Source organism: Callithrix jacchus, chromosome 3, assembly GCF_049354715.1.
Source record: "Callithrix jacchus isolate 240 chromosome 3, calJac240_pri, whole genome shotgun sequence".
NCBI lineage: Eukaryota > Metazoa > Chordata > Mammalia > Primates > Cebidae > Callithrix > Callithrix jacchus.
Genome location: NC_133504.1, coordinates 126,636,632 through 126,654,250, shown reverse-complemented (window position 1 = coordinate 126,654,250; position 17,619 = coordinate 126,636,632). Strand labels below are relative to the sequence as shown.

General features: G+C 37.1%; 1 protein-coding gene and 1 long non-coding RNA gene across 41 annotated transcripts in view; one reads left to right on the top strand and one right to left on the bottom strand.

The window, feature by feature from the left end:
- SLC4A4 (solute carrier family 4 member 4) overlaps positions 1-17,619 on the top strand; it is a 498,924-nt gene that overhangs the window by 338,886 nt on the left and 142,419 nt on the right. The window lies entirely within an intron of this gene.
- The window catches only part of LOC100394691 (uncharacterized), a 119,346-nt gene continuing 110,572 nt past the window's right edge, over positions 8,846-17,619 (bottom strand). The window contains exon 5 of the long non-coding RNA XR_013533086.1: positions 8,846-15,766. This is a non-coding gene — a long non-coding RNA (uncharacterized LOC100394691). The remainder of the gene's footprint in view (positions 15,767-17,619) is intronic.

The following is a 17,619-nucleotide window of genomic DNA, read 5'->3' as shown; positions in this document are numbered from 1 at the left end:
ATCATAATTATCGGTACCATTTATTCACTATTTCAGGTACTGTGCTAGGAGCATTTACCTATATCATGTTATATATTATCCTCAACCCCACTTTAGAGATGAGTACGCTAAATGTAGAAGATAACTTTGTGGTCTTCTCAGCAACTGTGGCATAGGTTAAACTTTAAACAATTTAGGACACAGATATTTTAATGCATAGCTGAATTTTCAATGATTTACCTGTGAATCACCAGTATTGGTGAAAGATTTCCTTTTAATGCTCGAGAGCGCTAAGCATTTGAAGAAATCAAGTTTTGTGTTGTATGTCATGCTGGATTCTTCCTACTTTGTCACCTGCTTTACCCGGGCATTCAACAAGTCCAAAATATTTTGTCTTTTAATTTTTCTCAAATCTATCTTCAGCATTCAGTCCCACTGGTGCTTTCTTGATTCAGGGCTCTATAATGTTCCTCCATTTAACATATTTATTGAGGGACCTATTACCTGCTCAGCATTGGGCATAAATACTTTCAAACATCACCTCATTTAACTCTTCTTAATGCCACAAAGTAATCATTTATTATTCTCAATATACAGATGAGGAAACTCACTTTAAAGAAATGAAGTCATTTGTCCAACGTTAGTCTGCTGATAAACGGAAGAACTGAGATTTGCTTCCAGCTCTGTCTAATTCCAAAGCTCATTCTTTTTTTCTCCACTTGAATTTAGAACACTGGATAACAATTAGCAAGCTTAGCATGGTGAAGCTTGGACTCTGGAGACAACCAGTCTTTTGTTTGAATCTTTGTTCTGCCTTTTCTAGTTTTGTGATGTTAGTTTTACATAGCAGTTTCCTGTTATTTCAGTGAGACATGTTCCAAAACCCCAGTGGATGTCTAAAACTGGACAGTACCAAACCTTACATATACTGTGATTTTTCTTATTGATGCATACCTATGATAAAGTTGAATTTACACATCAGGAACAGTATGAGAGTGACAACAATTATTACTAATAAAACAATTATAACATCATTCAGTAATATAAGTTATGTGAATGTGCGCTCACACTTGATCTCTCAAAAAACATCTTATTATACCGTATGTATTTACTTATTTTCAGACCCTGGGTCACCATAAGTAACTGAAACTGCAGAAGTGAAGCCTTAGATAAGGGGGAATTTCTAAATGTTACTTTCTTCTTGGGCATATGGAGACCACAGTAATAACTTACTTATAGAAATGTGGTGAGAATTTAAGAAGATGACCCATACAAAGTTTTTGGTCCAGTGCCTGGCCAGAGATGATTGATTGAAAACATTTGGAATCATTATTATTTTACTACTAGTAATTTTGGAATGATTATTGAAGTTCTTTCTGCATCTTGGTAATAATGGTACCTTTAGAATTAAGTCTTACCAGTATGAGTTTCAAAATCTTAAATTTGGAAGGAATTCACTGTACAGCTATTCTCCCAAAGAAAGACTCTTTTTCAAAATCTCACTGAGAAATCCTGGACAAGGATAGGATTTTCAGTCACTTCAGTAGGGAATTTTTTTAAACAATGACTGGTAGGGACTTATGGTCATAGTTTTGGAACCTGTAAAGGCCCTTTGCTTCTTCCCGGAGACGTTTCTGAGGTTGACAATCACCAGATGGAACACCTTTTTTTTGAGACCAAGTCTCTCTCTCTGTCACCAGGGAATGCAGTGACACAATCTTGGCTCATTGCAACCTCCACCTCCAGGGTTCAAGTGATTCTCCTGCTTCAGCCTCCCGAGTAGCTGGGATTATAGGTGCACACCACCACACCCATCTAATTTTTTATATTTGTAGATGAGATGGGGTTTCACCATGTTGGCCAGGCTGGTCCCAACCTTGTGAGCTGCCTACCTCGTCCTCCCGAAGTGTGGGGATTACAGGTGTAAGCCACTGCATCCGGCCAAGATGGAGCACCTTTAGTGGAGATACCAGTGTCCCTGCTTGTTTCTGTGCATGATATAAAGATGCCAAAACACAGGTGTGAGCACATGGATTTCATGTGTTTAACAAACATTTATGGAATGCTTACTGCAAGGCCATCACTTTGTAAGGCAATGAGGAAACAAAGGTGAATAATACAGGGTTTATTTTCATAGGGTATTTTAGACCTGTCTTTAAACTCTTTGTCTAGTAAGAGTCACAGCCAAGTCAAGCAATGAATGCCTGGTGATAAGAACAATTTCAGAGGTCAGGCTAGGGAAAGTTAGAGAAGGTGGGGATAGTCAGGGAAGTTAGCCTTTTTGAAGGCCTGGCTAAAGATCGGAGGCATACGTGGAATTTGCCAACTAAAAGGGCCAGGTAGGAAGGGAGGGTGATGCAGGTAGAGGGGCTTTCCATCTCAGATAGATGAATGAGGATTTCAATTCTACTTCCTTCAGGCATGGAACAAGTGACCATGGAACAAGTGACAGTGGAGTTCATGACACAGCAATGAAAGAGGAAAAGAACTTATTAGAAAAGAAAAATTATATAACTTAGCTAGCATCTAGAACCTGCAGTTCTTGTTTTTCTTTAAATCCTTTTTAAAGTACCGTTGTCTTTATTTGGTCTTCTCCTTTCCCTGTCTCTGTCCCATTTTATTTTATGCAGTTAAATATTATGAAACACTTTAAAATGGACTCATTAAAATTTTTCAAGGTTATCTTTACAGAGACTAAACATTAACACTGTTTTTCTATATAAAAGGCTCAGATATTTCAGGATAATAGCTTCTAAATTTTAGGTAGTAAAATCTATTCCTCAGACATGTAAGGGGTTCACAGTATAGTGAACATTCAAGTCATGGCCTGGTCATTTTAGCTGTATGAGTTTGGTGAAGACCCTTAAGCTTTCTGAGACTTAATTTCCCTCATTTGTAAATTGGTGTTGCAATACATTTCTTACAAGCTTGCTGTAAGAATTCCAGTAACATAGTACATATGAAAGTGTTTTAAAAACTTTAAGTAGCTATATGCATATTGACCATTTTAAAAAAAAATAATGTGAGACATTAAGAAAATGTGACTTGGAAATTTGACCAAGTTGATTTTTAAACTAGAGCAGTACTTGAAATTTCATCCTGTTTAGGAAATTAGAACTAATGGATCGTACTTACTGTTATATTTAGTTTAATAGCCATTTGTAAATGTGTTGCTTTGCAGAATCATTTGCATTAATGGTGGTGAGATGTCTATATTTGGAAGGAAAAATTAGAAAATCAAATTTCTACGTTCAGGATTATTTTCATTTTGAAGTAGTGTTTTTAAGAAATGGAATAAACACAAGTAGAAGAGTATTCAAAAAGTAAAATAATGCAGCCAGAGCCTTTTGGCATCTTGTCTTATTTAATGATTTTTATCTGCAGTCTTTCATATTTTATACACACTGGAAATCTCAGACTGCATCATAAACATTAAGTTCCAAAAACATCAAAAGTGATTGTCTAAATTTTGGATTCTATGGGCTATCAAGCAATGGTTCTTTTTAGGCCATTTAGATATTAGGCCAATGGTATGTAAATTTAGCCCTTGGAAATATTCTTCTAAATTATACCTTTAAGAGCCTGATGGGCAATCAGCATTTCCATTAACAACAAAACAAAAATATGTTCTAATAATTATCCAGTGGTTTTCTTTTATCACACCATAATTATCCTATTCCATAAATTAGCCTAATGAACACGTAAATAATATCCTTATTTAACAAAAAACTTTAAGATAATTTTTCCTGTGTAGACTTAGAATAAAAGGCAATGCCTGATTAAGTTCAGAGAACACTGATTCTTACCCTTTTTCTTCTTCTGCTGTTCCTAGTTGGGCAACCATGCTAAGAAGCGAGATTTAGAAATCGACTGTTGAGGTGTGTTTAAGATGGTATTTGTCCAGGCTATTCAGGAACACCCAAGCCCTGTCCTCAGCCCAGCAGTCTCTCCAGAAGATCATCAGGGAAATGTGTACACAGAGAAACAAAGGCCAAGGAGCCTTTATTGTTGGCTGAGACTTTGTCTTCAAACCCAGAAGCATAACACTGATGAACTATGCAGAGCCTTCTGCTTCATCTTCCTAGCTGTGAAGAGCCTCTCAGAAAAGCAGACTGGTTATACTAGGCCTGCTCTTTGTACTTGGAACCCAGATTCTGAATCATGGGTCTTCCTTCTCTTCTACGATGAAAAGCCAGAATACAGCTTTCAGTGAGAAAAACTGCTGTCTCCTGTAAACCAAAAAGTATCTAAGACAAGTCTCATTCAATTTAAAAGTTTATTTTGCCAAGATTGAGGATATGCCCATGACAGCCTGAGGAGGTCTTGATGACATGTACCCAAGGTGGTTGGCTACAGCTTGGTATTATACATTTTAGGGAGACATAAGGTATCAATCAATAAATGTAAGATGCACATTGGTTCAGTCCAGAAAGGCAGGACAACTCAAAGTAGGGGTCGGGGAGTGGGGTGGGGAGACAGTCTTTCAGGTCCTCGATGGATTCCAAGATTTTCAGATTGGCAGTTGGTTGAAAGAGTGTATCTAAAGACCTAGAATCCATAGAAGGGAGTATCTGGATTAAAATAAAGGGTTGTGGAGACCAAGTTTCTTCTTACACAGATAAAGCCTCCAGGTAGCAGGGTTCTGAGAAAATAGATTATAAATGTTTCTTATTGGACTTAAAAAGATGCCAGAGGATCAGGGAAAAGACCCGGAAAGGGAAAGGGATTCTCTATGCAATGTTGATTTTCCCCACAACAGACAGATTTGTAGGACCATTTCAAAATAGGTCAAAGAAATATATTTTAGGGTAAAATACTTCAGTTTCTTTCAGGGCATGCTTTGTACCATGTGATGCTATACTATAGTAAGCTTGGAATTTTTTTATTGCTAGAATAAAACTTTTTTATTGCTACAGAAAGTCTTAAGATCTCTGTTTCAATGTTAATGCTGGTCACTTGTATCTGAATTCCAAGAGGAGGAGGGTGTAAACAGGATGTCTTACCCCAGGCTTTCCATCATGGCCTGAACTAGTTTTTCAGGTTAACTTTGGAATGCTTTTGGATGAGAGGGAGGGGTCCATTTAGATGGCTGTGGGGCTTGGAATTTTTAGCTTACGCTTGATACTTGAAGTCAAACTCCTATAGGATTAGAATTTGAGAAGTTCAGATAAGCCCTCTATTTCCCCATGTATAGAATAAGAGGGGTTTGAAGGTATGGGAAGGGTGTGGATAGGAACAGCCTTTGATTAACTAAAGAAGCCAGTTGTAGGAATGTACTGGTCTCTAGCCAGCATGCTTTCAGATTCCCAGAGTTTGCGACTGTGTGCTCCACATAGGTACATACAGTTCTTGGTAGGTGAAACCTATTTCAGAACTGCCCCAGTGATAAATTTTCACATGGATGTTTTTTATGGCCTATTTCTTCATCCCAGCCCTTGTTAAAGTCTAATTTTAATCTAAGAAAAATATAATTGCTAAGGTTATATTTTATTTGTCTAGAGTAGCGGAATATTGGAATTTGATTGCCATTGGAGATTAAAGGCAGGATTGTATCTCCTCGGACATAGCTTGGGTATGGTGTGCACATTTATATAACTTCTAATCTTTATAAAAATCTTTAATATATGTTATGGCTGTGAAATATGGTTTTAGTTTTTCACTGTCTTTTATTTCATTTAAGGATTTTCTGCCAAGGAATGCTACATGTATGCCATGTTTGCAGTGAAATAACAGTTTATTAAGAAATTTATTGTAGTATGTTTTATTAAAGTACAACACACATCTGGGTGTGCATAGATGCACAAATCATGTCTAACTGATGATTTTTCACAATGTGAATACACCTATATAATTGTCACTCAAATTATGAAACAACATGAGCAGTGTTATATATTTGTTTTTAAATTTATTAATTTCTTCTCTTTTATTATTTTTTCCTTCTGCTTTCTTTGAATTTATTTTGCTGTTTTCTTATTTTTTGAGATAATGTATTTAGACCATTAGACTTTAGCTTTTCTTTTTGTAACATTGACAGTTAAGGGCATGAATTTTACTGAATGCACATTTTCAGCTGCATTTCTCAAGTTTTGATATGTCATGTGTTCATATTATGAATAATACTAACTTTAACAAGGCAGTGATACACATTTTAATCTCTAGGACAACTATTTTGCTTTATAAATAGATTCCATTGAAATTCCCATCTTGAAATCAATATTTAAAAAATAGGAAGTTATTTCAAAGCCTGTGTCTTATAACCACAGAATATAACTCTCCTTTCTTATTTCTAAGTTCTGCTTTTTCCTGCCTTGGGATTCCAGTCAATTGATCTTGTCTTCTGTCATGTTTAACAACTTTTGATTAAATGTCAGATATAAAATATCCATAGTAGATATAATTTTTATACTCTAGATGATATCATCTTCTTTCAGAGATGATATCTTTTGTTTTTAGCTGGCATTTGGATTAGGCGCAGGTCACCTTAATGTCAGCCTGGAATTAAGCAGATTGGAAGCTGAATTTCAGTCTTAATATGGTTCACCACGTACATAGGCTCACAACCATCCACACAGAATCTAAATCTTGGGATTCACAGTCTCAGAGACACCAGCCAGGATAGAGAAATATAGTTGGGCCTATGAAGCAGACTCCAAGTCAACTTATATAACCAGCCACATAGATGATGTCAAGTCTCTTTTTTTTCTATTTAGTTGTCTTACTGTAAGAGAAAGAAGTCAACTTACCTCCTGTCTTCAAGGCACTAGTCCCATTGAACTCTAATTCAGGAAAGATTGGCCACCTTTCCTGAGGTACAGACAAGAGGAATAAATAGGCAGGGGCAGAAACATGGTAAGGTGAGAGAACACTTTTCCCCTACCTTAACAGTTAATATTGTTGTTTGCGTATGGTAAATGAATAAATTCATACTCAGAGAGCATAAGTGACCTAGTAAGATGCTGTTTGACCTGGGCTCTCCCTTACACTTTTGAGTTTCTTGAATGTTAGGTTCTACAGTATGTAATTATTTTCTAACACTATTATTTGGCCTAAAAGCCAGTGTCAGTGAGATTAACATGTAGGGTGACCATAATAATTTTTCTTTTAGACCAAGACATTTTTGAGAATGAAAGGAGGTGCTATTAGTCATTATGCCAGGACGGTAGGGTAAACTGGGACTGTTATGGGCCAACCAGTAGATATGGTGATCTTACTTTACTACTGATAGAGATATCTTTTGCAATGGAAGGACGTGAAATTGGGTGACCTAAAATGATTTTGAGCTTACCATGTGAGTTTGTTTGAGAAAGAATAAGAGCTGAAAATACCCAAAAACAATGGAAGGGTGAGGGGCAGGGAAAAATAAACAGAAAGAAGAGAAAATAAGCTATGAAGAAGAAATGGAAAGAGGAAGGAACAGCAAGAATGCCAGAAAGAATATCTTTGCCCAGGAAAACAGATGAATGTTAGCATGTGGACATAAGGCAGGGTGAATAGAAAACAGGTACAGATTTGAAGATTAAAATCATTCTCATGGAGGGGAAAAGATAATGTATAGAATAGGGCAGGGGGTGTAAGCTTTATTAAAAGAATGAGAAAATACACTCAAGTTTAGATGTTGTTAAAATATCATTTATAGCAAGGACATTGAAGAGCCTACAGGATAACATTCTAGTAAATCAGATTTAAAGGACAAATCGTGAGTATTCTTGGTTATAAATAACACTTTATTATTGGTGCTCTTATTTTAACACATGCAGAAAAATGGCAGAGAAAAAAGGAGGTAGAGTGTAAATGTCCGCCTAGTGACTGGGTAATAATATAATATCCTGGACCTACAGGTGATGTTGCAGGACTGAGAGTGATGATGAGGAAGCTAGGAGTACATAATATTTTTAAAAATTTTTATTTCTTTATTTATTTTTCTTTACCGTTCAACTTGAAGGAGTATATAATATTAATCATATGATTATCCCACCCATATAGAAAACCTGTGTCCTTGGACTTCAACCAAGGTATCTGCTAGACGTGCTCACTGGCATGTCCCAGCTCTCCACTGCTTTTACCTGTTTAGAAAATTTTAAGTTATTAGCGAATCGAGTTTTAGATTGTGAGGTTTGGCTCCAGCCAATGGAGATCAGACACAGCAGTAATGACAACCCCAAATGTGTAAGGGATACATTTGCGTATTTTCCTTTGTTCACTGGGGGTACCCTTCCCGCAGTCCAGGAAGTAAAAATTACATTGTTGGAAAAAAAAAAATTATGCTAACTGCTTTCATAAAAGGCAGAAGAATCTAAGACCTGAGTGGAGTGTGAAAGACTAACCTTTAAAAATAGCTATATTTGATGTATATTACTTGTGTATGAGTAACTTTTCTATCATCACATACAACTGTCATCCCAAGTTAAGCGACCTCTTATGCTAATACCGTGATAACTGAGTTGTTGTTAGAAAACCACTCAGAAAGTAGGAAAGGTTAAAAAAATTATAAGATAAAACATTTATAGCAGAAGGTAAAATGTATACTTCTGAATAACTATAGTATGACTTTACTCTGGAAGAAAGTATCCAGGCTAGTATAAAAGGAACCTAGAATGTAGCATCTGGATTCACAGAGCTGGTGTTAATAGCCTGGTCAAGACAAAAAGGTCACAAAATCAGTGAACTAATCAAAGTATTTTTTAATAATTCTAGTTCCACAAGGCGGCTATTTGAAATTCACTCCTCTGAAGCCTAGGTTGGCTAAAATAACCAGCCTGGATTTTATGCAGGGCCAACTACAAGAACACACGGAGTAAAAAACAAAAATTTGTTTTTTAAAAAAAAAAAAAATTTGTTTTTGTTTTTTACTCCGTGTGTTCTTGTAGTTGGCCCTGCATAAAATCCAGGCTGGTTATTTTAAGAAGCAACTTACGATCTTTTCGAAAGGGATGTTCAACTTTATCTTTGGAATTCAATCTGGATGCATTTATTGAGTGATTTCAACGTGATCTGAAAGCCATATATTCTACTTTTGTTTTTTATTATTTGTTTTATGTTTCCTGGTGTTGTTTACCTTTGGGTTAATCTTTACATTTTTTTCTAGTATTTTATTACAGTTTACAGTTTATTGTATAAGCCTGGAATTGGTTTTCATACTTTAGCCATTACTTTTTCCTTTATCAGATGTTATTGGGTTACTTGGAAAAGATAACATATGTGAATCAGTGTTTGATGAGCCAAAATTATGGGAGAGTTTTAAACTTGACTTAGGGAAGAACCTTCTTTGAACTCCGTTACTAGGTGTGATTGGTGTGTCTTGTGACCTCCCATTCCACAGTGTACTTTTCACATATATTTATGTTTCTTTTTTTAATTGCAGCATTACAGGGTGTCTGTTCTCTAGTGTCTTCTTCTTATCAGACTTTGAACATTGTAGGTACCCATATAGTCTGAAGACAATTAAGTACAGTTGAGAGTAGGATTAGATGGAAGATGAGAAAATTTCTGTCCAAAGCAGAATTTGCTAATCTGATTCCATATCATAAGGTGCCTTATCTATTTGCCAGTAGGAGATAAAGAATTCCTAGGTATACTAAAGTTTAAAAAAATCTGTAGTATAGAAAGTTGTTTAATTTTATTTAACCTGCTGTTCCTCACATTTATCTGACAAACACACTTTTGTATCTGAGCTCTACAGTTGATAGAAATGTACCTCAAATTAATCAAAGCCCAAAAGGGGATTTAGTGGCTTATGTAACTGAGAAGAATTCTTGGTGCGTTCATAGAACAGACAAGCTGCAGGATGTCACTGACTGAGACTGGGGACTCAAGAGCCTTTCTCTTCATCCATTTTTCTTTTTTTGATTCTGATGGTTTCATTTTGGGTGCTGACCTCACTCTTTCCTGGCGTGGACAGTCCTGTGCCCTTTCGACATGATAGGGAACAACCTCAGCTGAAAGGGAATGTGTTGATTTCTACACTTCTAAATATTGATTTTTCCCAAAGGTTTGGTTCCCTGTAATTGACTCCATCCTGTAGACCAATGACTCTTGTTAGGAGAGGAGTTTACTAAGATTGGCTATATCTAGGTCTTTTGTCCATGTATGTGGCCTCGTTGGGATGTGTAGAACCTACTTCTTTAAGAGAAGATATAGGAAGGATTGTTGGAAAGAGCAGAAATGATAACCAACACTCATCATTCAACAAATATTCATGAACCTTTCTCCTCAGCTCCTTGGGCACTCTTCAAGCACTAGGGATACAACACTGAACAAAACAAATGAATATTTCTGCCTTCAGGGAGCTTACATTGCAGTGTAATAAAAATAAAACTTTTCAACAAAAATGAATATAGATGATAAGGAAAACAGTATGTTTGATTGCAGTAAGTACAAGGTAGATAAAGCAGAAGAGTAAGAAGTATCTGTGGGGAGAAGGGAGTTAAAATTTTAGTGTGTCCAGGGAAAGCCTCTCTGATGAGAAGGTAAGTTAATTAAATATTGGAAGGAAGTGAAGGGGGGAGCCCTGCATACATCCCTTTCAGAGGACACAGCAGGTGTGAAGGACCTGGGGTAAGTGTGCTTGGGGTATCTGAAGGAGGACATAGAGGGTATAGAGTGTGGACTTGGAGAAGATCATGGAGGACATGGAGGGTAGAGTGTGGGCAGTAGGTTTCAGATTTAACCTTTCAAATCCTAACTTTTGAGGACATTTTACAGTCTTCTGGTCTGATTTTCAGTGCTACAGAATCCATTTGTTCATAATATTTATTACAGCTGAATTATGTGCGAAGCATCTGTTCAGTAGGAAAGTAGGAAGTATGAAAGTATGAAACAAGGTCAGGGAGCTGATGGGCAACAAGTTAATGCTGGGGTTTGTGGCTGTCATGAAGACCTTAGCTTCATTCTTACTGGAATGGAAAAGCCCATAGAGGGTTTTGGGCACAGGAGTGGCATGATTGAATTCCTAATTTGCCTGCTCTGCCAGCTTTGATGAATAGACTTGGGGCAAGGGCAGCAACAGATAATCCAGCCAAGAGGCCAAGGCCATCATTCAGGAGAGAGATAAGTATAACATGGAGAAGGGTGTTTCACTATTTTTAACAATGAAAGTGGTGAAAAATAATCAGATTCTGGATATATTTTTGAATGTAAATTCAACAGGATTTGCTGATGGAATGGATATGGGAGTCTGAGAGAAAGAGAAGAGGTGAATATGATAGCAAGGTTTGTGTCTAGAGCAGTGCGAGAATGGATTTGCCATTAATCAGACAGGAAAGATGACAGAAAGAGCTGGTCGGGGGTGGGGTGGGCTGGGCTAGCGAAAGGGCTCAGTTTGGACATGTGAAGTTTGAAATGCATATTAGAAATCCAAGTGGTGGTGTTATAGGTCTAGGAATTCAGGAAAGAGGTCCTGGCTGAAGATATAAATGTGTGACATCAGCATACAGATGGTATCTAAGGCATGAGACTTGATGAGATCACCCAGGTAAAGTGTGTTAGATAGAAAAGAGCCAACCAAAGACTGAGTGCTAGGGGTACTTCAGGGACCACATACTTTTTAGAATTGCTATTGATTTATCTTAGCTATTGCCTTAAAATGTATATACCTTAATTTTGAATATGGGTATAGTGATTGCAGAACTGGTAAAATGATTTATGGAAGAATATAATCAACTGTGGGATAATCTGCATGTGTTGTGAGTTAGGTAGTTGCTGTGACAATCCAGTTAGTAGGTTCCAGGTTGAACCTTAAAATCCTCTCTTTTTTTTGGCATTTTATGGTCTTCTGGTCTGATTTTTAGTGCTACAGAATCCATTCCTTTATAATATTTATTACAGCTGAATTATGTGCAAAGCAATTGTTTGGTACAATGGAGAATAAACTGCTCTTACCCTTGTGAAACTTGGGGAAAAGATACTTTGGTAAAAATGTGATTCAGAAATGAGTATTTAGGAAGTTACCAAGGAATTGGACTGAGATGGTAGAAAGTCTTGTGCTGATTTCTAAAGGCTGTTTAGAAAAGGCATACATGAAGAAAAGGCAATTTTTGATAAGAAGTGTAGGAGTGTAAGTATATAAAACAGAAGAGGATTATGGTCAGATCACCTGCCTAACTGGAGCAAGGAGTCTGCTGGAGAAAATGGGAAGTAAAGTCAGATTATTAGAGAGCTTTGTGTTCCATGTTAATAGCGGGAACTCTCTCTGGAGAGAGTTTGAGGAAGATTATTCTAGAAATGTTATTTTGTATGGGTTTGGGCCACTTGACCATATTCCACACTCTGCTCTGTGTTATAGGGGACAATTTATAGTTGCAACTTCCTTAGGTAATAATAACAATTTTGGCAACTTGATGTTTTTTTTTAGACCCTTCCCATGTCTATTCTTTTCATATCTGTAAGATGTAAAAAGAAATTTTATAAATATTAGCATTTCTTCAAGGATTGATGGGAGAAACTTTGGAAAATTCCCTACTGCTTAGAAGTGGTTTTGTTTGTAGCATGTAAGTTATATATACCTTGTCTTTGCTCTTTTTTTTTTCTTTTTCTTTTTCTTGGTTTACACTAAATTCTTAGCCCTAAGTTCCTTGCTTTTTTGCCTCACAGCTTTCTTCTTATATGAAGAATTAAAAAAAAAAAAATCTATAAAAATCCTACAGAGAGTGATGGAGCTTAGGGATTAGTTCTCATGCTGCTTATTTCCCCTGATTAAGAACTCTGAAATGGAAGTTGAAAATGTTGGTGTAACCTTTTTATTAATGGAAAAATGCATTCATGCCTCACACCTCCATCTTCACAATAATCAGTTATAGAAAATATTAAGTTTTATGGTTCTTTTGATTTGAGGGGAGGGACATTTATGTTGCATAAGTATGTATCAGAAGTCTGTGTCTTTTGAATGGTCTTCCAAAATTCTTATCTCCATTTTTCCACAATTGTTGAAAAATCTTCCTTAAATTGTGCTGCAGAGTAACACCTATAAGCTTTCAAAGTGACTGTGTTAAGCAGCCTTCATTCTCCAAGAAAACCAGTTTGTGCCTTCTTTTCTCAAAACCCGACACAAATTCTTCCTCCTCAGGATTAGCACCCTAGTGTTTCACTGCAAAAATAAATCCTAAGAAGCCTGCATTGTCCTCCCACCAAATCTCCCAGTCTCCCAATGGGTACTCCCATTAGTACCCATCTAGTCTGCTTTCCCTGGTTAGTATTGATGAACTCTCTGTGTTCCTATCTAAAGCTAACTTTTCTACCTGTGATGTGAATATTGTCTCTTGTCAATAGTTTAAAGATGCTTAAACTCTTCTGCATTTACACCTATCTATCTCGCAGCATTAATCTGTCTCTACTAGACCATTCTCACTTACATTCCAAAAGTGCTGTAATATCTCCCATTAAAAAAAAGAAATCTGTAAATTTAAGTTCCTTATAGATTCTAGATATTAGCCCTTTGTCAGATGGATAGATAGCAAAAATTTTCTCCCATTATGTAGGTTGCCTCTTCACGCTGATGATAGTTTCTTTTGCTGTGCAGAAGCTGTTTAGTTTAATTAGATCTCATTAGTCAATTTTGGCTTTTGTTGCCATTGCTTTTGGTGTTTTAGTCATGAAGTCTTTAGCTAGGAGCCAGGAGGAACTTCTTTAAAACTCAGGAATTATTCTTTTAGGTATACACATTAAATAAGCTCAAATATTGAGATCATAAGGCAAAAATTTTGCATATTGCAACACTGCAGAAATATTTATAACTGCCTAATAGTACAATGTATAAATTGTGTTATATTTATACAATGAAGTAGTATGCAGCCCTTCAAATGAATGTAGTAGAGCTACTTTCATCAATGTGGATTTCTCTCAAAAGCATGATGTTGAGTTAACAAACGTAAACACAAGGTAAAGAATGATACATTGAGTATGATACTATTTATGAAAAGCTTAAATGCCTGAGAAACAATACTATATCATGTGTATGCCCATACACATTTATAATAAATTCTACATGAGAAGAATAAACACTGGTTTCAGAACCCTCGGGGAAAAGTGAAGGAAGTGGAGTTGGAATGTACTCAACTGCAGTTGTGGGATTTTTCTTTAAAAATAAAGATTGAAACAAACATGGCATAAGGGTAAAATCTGATAAAGTTGAGTGGTTGATAAACAGGAATTTGTTATTACATACTCTATTTTGCAAGTACTTTTGAAATTTTTCTCAGGGAAAAGTATAAAACGAAAATAATACAACAATTTAAAAAATAAAATGATTGTTACCAAAGGAAGTAACAAAAAATCCTCAGATTGATAGCTTTAAACAGCTTTAAAGCTTGAGCTCTTTTTAAATTTCCCAGAGTCTTTCAGCACTCTTTTTTCACCTGGGTCTCCTCTTCAGGGGACAGCTTTATCTTCATAAGATCTGTAATGCCATGCTGTCCCAGGATACGAAGAATGCTGAGGAATACTTCATTGATTCCATAAAATCCCTTAATTATGGTGGAAACTGGATACACTCTCTTATGATTCTTCAAAGGACATTCTGTTAAATCAGCTACAAATAGGCTAATGGCCCAATTAGTGTAACCTTTCATTTTAACTGTCTCGTAGCCACAGGTAATCACTTCTTTGTGGACTTTTCTCCACTGTTCAGGATCTTTATGAGTTCCTCTATCTGAGTTCAGATCCTCAAGAGGGGCGCCAGCATTACTCACTCCATTCCACACAGGAGCACTTAAGTCCCCATGCTCTTCAAGGATCCACCTATGACAGCTTTCAGAGTGGATATCAAGCCTTTGCCCAATGAAGAAACGGAAACAGGCAATGTCTGGATTACAGCCACTCTCAATAACATGGTTTTTGGGAAATGCGCTCAATTTACAGGATATTTAAGTTAAAATAGCCACTGGATTAGAAACCACTATCAGTTTGTGGTGCGGATTGTACTGGATAGTACTTTAAATCATCAATTTAAAAATGGACACATTTCACTGGACTGTATGGAGATGCGTTTCTCCTTTTGCCGGACGTTCACCTGCTGCAATAATGACTAAGCTGGACTTTGCAGTGACACTGTAATCTTCGCTGGAAAACATGTTTGGCATTTTTAAGGAAGGGCTGACATATTGAAGATCCATTGTCTGACCCTTCAATTTGCTTTAATCGACATCCACAAAGGCGAATTCATTGCCCAGACCTTTTAATAAAATGCTGAGAGCACAGGCCATGCCAACTGATCCAGTTCCTATAATGGAGCTCTTATTGGGATGAGTGGCCTCCTCCAAAGTAAAATTCCTGGCAAGTTCACACTTGACAGTCACCATCTTGGAAATGGGAGTGAAGGGCCAGCCACCCCCAAGTAGGATGCATGCAGCCTGGTGGGGACATGGAGCCAGCCTCCCATGAAGGAAATGAGCTTTGCAGCACCTATTCTCTCGCTGGTGGGCAGGACTCCCACAGCCCAGCTCATGGTTGGTAGCTCATGCAAAAGGCAGACGGAGGAAAGCAGCGCCAGAAATCTCCTTGAGGTACGGAAGAATCCTTGACGGTTTGAAGGCCCCTCGCCCGGTGCTACTGCAGCTGCGCAAGGCCACTCCCATCTCATGCAGGGCTCACACAGACCTGGCCCCTTAATATGCTATTTTCGTTTTTACAAATATGTGGTAGTTTTTATATCATTAAGACAGTTCTGAAAAAATGGACTGTGATCATGAGGGCTAAAAGTAATTTTAGCTTTGCTTTTCAAAGTGCCATATTTTGTTGCTTAGAGAAGTGCTGTACCTTTGCAATCATTTTTGTCATGGTGCTCAACATGCTGGAACTAAATATGATAGATGCAAAGAGAAAGAGATGAGAGTTTAATCTCCACTCCACACTTGGACTTTGTGAGCTTCTTTTAAAAAGTTATTCTAATGTGATAATAAGACTTGTCCTAACTACACGGTTGCTGTGAGAAAGTCATGGTGAAAAGTCTAGGGAACTTTAAAAAGAGTATTGTATAGCAAAGACCTGGAACCAACCCAAATGCCCATCAATGATAGATATATACATCATGGAATACTATGCAGCCATAAAAAACAATGAGTTCATGTCCTTTATAGGGACATGAATGAATCTGGAAACCATCATTCTCAGCAAACTGACACAAGAACAGAAAATCAAACACCACATGTTCTCACTCATAGGCGGGTGTTGAACAATGAGAACACATGGACACAGGGAGGGGAGCATCAAACACTAGGGTCTGTTGGTGGGGGGTGGCTAGGGGAGGGACAGTCGGGGGTGGGAGGTTGGGGAAGGATAACGTGGGGAGAAATGCCACATATAGGTGACAGGGAGATGGAGGCAGCAAACCACCTTGCCATGTAAGTACCTGTGCAACAACCCTGCATGATCTGCACGTGTACCCCAGAACCTAAAGTACGATAAAAAAAGGTATTGTAAAGTATTTGACAAACTATACCATTGAGTCAGTGGCAAAATCAGGTCAGATTTTTCCTTCTTCATGAAAATGATGCATTAAAAATTAAAGAAATAAAATCATAGAAGTCCTCAATGATCTGCTTTTTTTGAAGAAAAGGTAGTCATAGATAAATGAAATAAACTGTTAACTAGTAATGTTTAGATAATCTCAAGTCATTCTACTCAAACTTTAATAACTTTTATTCAAAATCAAATATCAGCCTCTTTCTGCTATCACCATCTCCTTTGTAATTAAAAAGGAGCAGCAGGGGGTGGGGCAGGTGGGGAGGGATAACATGCGGAGAAATGCAGGATATAGTATATAGCTAAAGTAAAATTTAAAAAAAAGTGAGGACTATGAAAACAAAAAGGCTTACCCATGAATTAAAATGATATTTCTCTAATATGCTGAAATTTTGCCTTATGACTGTTTTAACTACATTTTTTTAAGTTGGTAGATCTTAATATATGTTTATTTATTTATATTATCCAAATAAGAAATTTGATGGAATCTTTTCACTTCTCAACCAGTTCCTTAATATTTGCTATCAAGAAGCATTGTTTGTTAATACAATAGTTATATTTTTAAAAAAATCTATTTTATTCCCTCCTCCCCTAGCTTTCCCATTTCTCAGCTTTTTTTTTTGGTAGCAACATTTCTCAAAATAATTATCTTTACTCCCTGGTGTCTACTGTAACAGCTCTTATCAAGATCCCCAGCACCTCCATCTTGCCAAATTCATTGGTCCCTTCTTAGCTGCCATCTTAACTGAACCTTCAGCAGCCTGTGATTCAACTGATTTACTCTCCTTATTGAGCTGTTCTTTCACCCGGCTGCTGGTGAAGCCCTGGTTTTCCTCTTCTTTTTCAGTGTTCTCTGCTTATCTTCTCTTATTCCTGTAAAAGTTAGAGTGGTCCAGGACTTACCCCTCTGCTCTGTCTACACTCACACCCAGGATTGTGCCATCCTGCCTTATGATACCAAATACTGTTTATGCGGTGATGTCTCTCAAATTTGTGTCTTCCTGTTCCACTCCATCTTTCTACTTGGGCTTTTGGTAGGTAATTCCTGCCTGCAACTTCCAAAACTCCTTATTGTGGCCTATTGTGCCCTACAATCTTGTTCACCCCTTACCTATGCAACTTCTTTGGCTACTGTTTTCTCTCCTTTGCTCCTTTAGTTTCTGCCACGCTTGGCTTCTTACTTTTCCT